Source organism: Neophocaena asiaeorientalis, unplaced genomic scaffold (assembly GCF_003031525.2).
Source record: "Neophocaena asiaeorientalis asiaeorientalis breed wild unplaced genomic scaffold, Neophocaena_asiaeorientalis_V1.1 scaffold317, whole genome shotgun sequence".
In the NCBI taxonomy this organism is placed as follows: Eukaryota; Metazoa; Chordata; class Mammalia; order Artiodactyla; family Phocoenidae; genus Neophocaena; species Neophocaena asiaeorientalis.
This window is the reverse complement of record NW_020173114.1, coordinates 2,032,770-2,039,576: the sequence shown is the minus strand read 5'-3', so window position 1 is coordinate 2,039,576 and position 6,807 is coordinate 2,032,770.

Sequence of the window (6,807 nt, the reverse complement as noted above, 5' to 3'; positions counted from 1 at the left end):
TGCCATTCCATTTACTATGTCCCCATTATATTCCCTGCTTTCCCAGGGATCTCAAAATACTGGACACAGTTTTAGGAACTAGTGCAGTTGGGAATCACCAAGGCAGAAAGGACATGCTCTCCCATCTGAACCTGTTGTCTTGTTCTCTTAGGGACAGAAACTCTATATGCTCTGTGTCCTCAAGCTTCCTTCCATGACAATTACCAGGAATTAAGCTATTGCCTTTGTCTCACAGGGTAATTATGGTGTTTAAAACAGTAAAGAAATTACCAGAATCATGGAAACCCCTCATAGTTCCACTGTAGTTGTTGTTTTTTTAAATCAGTTCAGGTGCTTCTGCTGAAATAAAATCATGCTTTTTCTACGAGAACCAATATCTCAGTGCACATAATACACACAGGCTGACAGCGTGGTAGAATCTGAACGTTATCCATTGAGCCATGAAACAGCAACTCTGTAATCAGTCTTCATTTCTTCTTTCCTTCTAAAGGCGGAGGAGCACAGCTCTGCTTTCCTGAGGGAGGTGAGGTAATTCTTAGTCACCTTGCAGTTTCTCCAACCAGCACTGGAATGAGAAGTCTGAGAGTTGAGCAAGTCCTGAAGCCCACTGGTCTCATCTAGAGAAATATGCTCCATACTGCATGTCTGGATGGTCTAGAAAGGGGATAAAGGGGCAAGGAAAAGTGCTGTGTCCCCATCAATCTGCCCAGTATACATGACCAGTAAATGGAATATGCAACATTCAACACAAGAATGTTGACATTCAATTAGAGATGTTTAACGATTAGAAAGGGGTCAAGAGTGAGACAAAGGACAATGAAGCTGAGTGAAAGCAATATTCACCCATTTTGAAGTTCAAGCATAAGTTGTCATCTGTTGTCATATTTTATATACACAAAGAAAAGGTTCCAAGCAAAAGGCCTCTCACATACTTGAAAACTAATTAATAATTATTGACATTGCAGGAATAAAAGATCTATTTCAAGTAACTTTTTCACAAATTTTTTGGAAGCCAGTTTCTCAACCATCCTTGCATGTGGTATTTTATACACTAAGTCAGAAGCTCTGCCATTCCTAGAATTCTCTCCTTACTTCTCAGCCTTATCTTCAGCTTGAAGACAGTTTATGCTGTCTTCTCACCTGTCAGCTTGGTCTCAAAACAGGGTATTTCTTAAGGAAACACTTCTGTGATGAAGTAGGGATTAGGGGCAGGAAATTATGAGAAATGCAAAAAAGAAAAAAAAAAGAGAGAGAGAGAGAGGAGGCCTCCCTCCAAGAATGCAGGAAAGAGCTGAAGGAAGCTCAGGAGAGCTGGCAAGAGTGTCAGGTGGGTTCTTGTGGCCTCCTCAGTCTCAGATTAAATTCTGCAACATATGTGTACCTTGAAAATAACAAGAAGGTGAGAGCATTTAAACAATCACTGTACAGTCTGGGGAGGTCCCTCTGTGTGCAGCAAAGATTCATCTCCAGGTGGAGGCAGTGAGATTCTGTGGCAGGGACAGGATTCTCTCTCTGGGGCGAGAAGCAGGACCTCAGGTTCTAGCCCTGGAATATGCATAGCTGGCAGGGTATCAGGTTCTGATCACTTCTCCGAAGCTATCGTATAATTTCAACACTAATGACTTCATTATTTCTGCTAACCCTTATGTCAATTAATAAACTCCTTGTTGTAAATTAGAAATTAATACTTCCTCTGCTAACTCCTAAGGTGATGATACCAGATTAGGGCAATTCACATGCTCATTAGTGACCCCATGGGTTTAAACCAGAGGCAGATTGGAAGCACACAGCACACTGCTTATTGAAAAATACTTTAAATTACTACATGGATAATATAATAATTTGTTTTCTTGTTTGCCCGCTAGGATAAAAACATTGGATGGTGCAATCATAACAAATGAGACTGGTTTTGGTCCAAACCAAGGAGACCAGTACAATCCCTCATTCCAAGCCATCTTTCCTACATGACCTACCTTAATATAACAACTTCCTGTCTGTACACAGTTGAACATTAAGGTATGGTGCCATTGTTTATTAAATACTTCTCTAAAAAATGAATGGCCAACGGATTGTGATACTCAAAAAAATATTCCTTGAATAAATGATTTTCAAAAGGAAAATTACTTTTTGTTGGGTATGTTTTTCTACTATTATAAAATAATTTGTAGTCATTGAAAAAATCCACAATATTCAGAAACGTATAAAAATAAAAAATAATCTCTAATACCTTCAATTAGTGAGAAATAAGGTTGATTTTGGAGTATACAATATATTATTCCAGGCTTTTCTATACTGATTATTGATTTATAAGTATTTCATTGATAGAATAATTTTATACCTACCATAAATTGAATTATTCTCAACCAACATGCCAAATTTATTACGAATATTAACTTTAGTTCATCTGGAAAAAGGTTTGGGGGTAGAGCGCAAATTCAATTACTTCATATTGTTGTGAATTAAAAGTTTAATCAACAGAGAACATCCTCCCCATAACGATTTCGAAAAGAAGGAAGACTTATTATTGAGAAAAAAGAACCAAGTACATGCATATAGGTAGGCTGAAAGTGACTAGAAAGTCAGGATAAAATTTCACACTTCTTCTATAGCCAAGCAGGTAACATCCTTTTGCACTGTTTTTAGCCAGTACGTGACATGTTTCCTTGGATCAATGGTATCCTGTTTTCCCAAGAGTACTGTGCAGCAGTTTGCTGTGACATCCTGAACTTCCTATACCTTCTTTTAAAGAATTCACCCTAATCTCACTTGAAAATTGAAGTAGCTACTGTCTAGTTAATTGCTCTCATCTGAAAGAATAATAAAACATTTCTAAGTTCTCAATTGTCAGGAAACCTGAAGCTCTAGGTTTCTGGGTGTTCATACTTCAATAGGGGTGAAGCCCAAACACTTGGAGACTCCTCTGGTTTGTAAAGCTGCCAATGGTTTTATTTAGACCCTGGAGTTTTATTTACATTCATAAGTTTAGAGAAAAGACACTGATTCTTTGTTACCAAAGAAACCCTCTGAAAAGGGGATAGGGAAATGAGCTTTTTCCGGCAGGTGTTGTTCACTTTTATTTACCTTATATTACACACAATTCACAAGAAGAGTCAACTGTTCCTGGAATTCTTTTTTGGTTGCCTGATGAAAACAACAGATGGTACTGGTCAGGAGAAGCAACAGGTGATTTCTCAGCATTAGCCCTATTTCAAAGCAGCCCTGCCCTACTTTCACTTTCAATCTCACTTGTAGTAACAGGAACTAAAGTTTCAAATTTACCTTTGACACCAGAATTTTACATTCATGAAAAATATAGGGATGAATTAGAGACCTTATAATTTGAAAAATATTGCTTAGGGTAAGTTAGAGAAGGCAAGAAAAGAGACAGGTAGGATAGGAGGGTCCTTGCCCAGTTTCTCTCAAATTAGGGTTGATGTGGCCCCAAACTCTGTTGACACAGTGACCCAACATTTTAGGATCTGAGCCAATTTTCCCGAAAGTGCGGGTAAGAAACTTACTTTGGACTAGGCTTTACATTTTCCAGTTATTTCACAAAGTCATCTAAATATTATCAGATGACTGTGACATTGGGGAAGAAGCAAGGCAGGGCATAGTCATCTTGTTTTTCTTTGTTGTGGGGAGAACACATTCATAAAATAGGCCCCAACTGGCTTTTTTATAAGGGTAAAGACATGTCCCGTAACATTTTAAAAATATGTTAGTGTATGTATAAGATAGGAACAGAAAATTGCTCAGCTCAAAAGTACACAGTAGGTGAAATATCAGAAAATGAATACAACCACCCTGTTCATTTTGCACCAATACGTCAGAGGTCTTCTTGTGCCCCCTTCTAATCAATAGCCCCTCCTTCCAGTTCTAAAATAACTACTTTCTGACTTATAACATCAGAGATTAGATTTGCTTGTTTGTGAACTTCACATAAATGGAATGAATATTATTGGGTCCAACTCCTCTCACTCATGACAATCTGGAGATTATTTTCAGTATTGGGTATAAGTGTAGTATGGTCATTTTCATGGCTATAAGACATTCCATTGTGCAGACATACCACTTATCCATTTTACTGTTGATTTACATTTGGATAATTTTCAGTTTGGCGATATTATAAATACTTATGAAACGGTCATTCTATATATGTCTCTGATATGCATGTGCATATATTTCTGATAGTAATGTACTTAGGATTGAAATGGTCAAGTCCATAGAGTACTTATATTCAACTTTAGTATATAATGTGCAGACATACCACTTATCCATTTTACTGTTGATTTACATTTGGATAATTTTCAGTTTGGCGATATTATAAATACTTATGAAACGGTCATTCTATATATGTCTCTGATATGCATGTGCATATATTTCTGATAGTAATGTACTTAGGATTGAAATGGTCAAGTCCATAGAGTACTTATATTCAACTTTAGTATATAATGCCAGCCAGTTTTCCAGAGTGGTTGACTCCATTTTCTATTGCTGTATAATAAACACTCAAATCCTAGTGGCTCAAAACAACAATTATTTTATTTCTTACAAATTTGTGAATTGGGTGAATTATTCTGCTAGACTCACCTGCTACCCTCATGTAGCTACTACCTTCTACTGGTGAATAGCTGGAGGTCGAGGATACAAGGTGGACTCTTCCACATCTCTGGGGTCTTGGTGGTGATTGTTGGCAGACAGAAACCAATCTCTTTACATGGAATTTTCATCATTCAGTGGTCTAGCCTGATCTTTATAGAGGCTCGACTCCAAAAGCACAAGTCTCCATTCAGGAGACTTAAACAACCTTGGGTCATATTTGCTGATGTATCATTGTCAAGTCACAAGACCAAGCCTGTATTTAATGTGGAGGGGACTACACAAGGGCATAAGCACCAGGAGACATCTCCTGGTGCCATCAATATCAACATCAAAGGCTACCCTAGTGGTTGTACTAAATTTACTCAGGAGCAATGTCTGAGCATTCCAGTTGCTCCATATATTAGTCTACATTTGCAATCATCAGTATTGTTAACTTAAGCCATTGTGGTAGGTATGCACAATATCCTAGTGATGCTCCCTTGATTTCTCTTACGATTTATGATACTAGACCCTTTTCTAATGTTTATGATCAGTTGGATATCTTCTTTTTGCAGAGCCTAAGTATCCTATCCTTTTTTCTATTGAGTACCTATCTTTATAGAAGTTATTTATATAGTTATTTATATATGGTCATTTATCATTTATGTATGTCTTCTCACATGCGTGCTTTGCCTTTTTCCTCTATTAATGGTGTCTTTTGATAAACAACTTAATTTTATATAGTCAAATCCATCAGTCTTTACAATTATGTTTAGAACATTTTGTGTCCTAAAAAAAAAGTTCCCTATCCTCAAACACTTGAAAATATTTTTCCATATTATTTTCCAGAGACTTTATTGTTTTGCCTTTTATTTTGAATTCCACAATCTCGCTGACTTGCTTTTTGTGTATGGTATGAGGTAGAAGTCATTTCCTTGTTTTTCCTTATGGGTATTCATTGACCCAGGACCATTCATTTAAAACCTCATCACTTCTGCCTGTAACAGTTTTAAATGTTCCCTGGATGGTCCTTCTGCTCCCGATTGGGACATAACGCTTAACCATAAGTCTGAGATAATATTTTAAATGGGCATCCACTATAGCTTTAGCATTACAATTTGTTCAGTCCACACTCGCCCTTCTTATTCCCACCGATTCTAATCTTCCCGTTTAGTACTTTATTATGTAACTCTCTCTTCAATTGAAGAGTATGTCCCATTTCAGGTAAAGATTAATTTTATTCATATTTATATTATATTGGTATATATTTGTATGTATACCCAGATGGAAACTCAGAGACAGAGAATGGAATGAAGAGCAAAGAAAGGAATTCCACTGAATTCTGTTGGGTTCTATTAAATATCCATAGAACACTGCACTCAACATTTGTAGGGTACATAATCCTTTAAACTGAATAAAGAACATTTAGGTCAACATATTTCTTACCTCCTGGGACAGTGGGGATAATAATTACCCATATCACAAAGCATTATTATGAGTCTCAAATTATATATGTAAAGAGTTTGGCCTGGGAAGCAATTGATAAATAAGAACCATTACTGTTATTACTGTTCACTCAGCAAACACAGAGGCATTAAGTGAGATGGTTGATAGCATGGGTTCTGGAGAAAACTTTTGGGGTTCAAATCATACTTAGTGCCTTGTGATTTTAACAAATTATTAAACCTCTCTAATATTGTGGTAAAAGTATTTGTAATAAGACTCAGAGGGGCTAATCTCTGTAAAGAAGTTGTCACTGGGTATGAATCAAGTGTGCAAAAAAATGGAATCTATCCTCATTATTTTTTATTATTTATTGAGCACTAAGTGCCAGTACCTGGGTTAGGTAAAGAGAATTCCAAAATGTATGACATAGTCGTTCCCTCAAAGAACTTACAGTCCTCACTCACTAAACATGAGTAACCAGCTCCATTGTGACTGAGTCTAACCTGACCTAGAAAATGATTATATTAGGTTTTCTCATCCTAATGCTTTTCAAACTGGCCCCAAACATGAAGCAAATAACATTATTTTAATTGATCCAATGGACCTTTCTTTCATTTTTATTATAAGCAGTCTCTAAGATGTCTTCTAATAATAGACGTTAAAGCTTCCAGTTGAAATTTATTCTTTGTTATCTAGATTGCAAATATTTTTTTCTCAGTTGTTCCCTTTTTAACTTTGTTTATGTTTTCTTTTGCCCTAACAACATTTTATTTTTTTAAT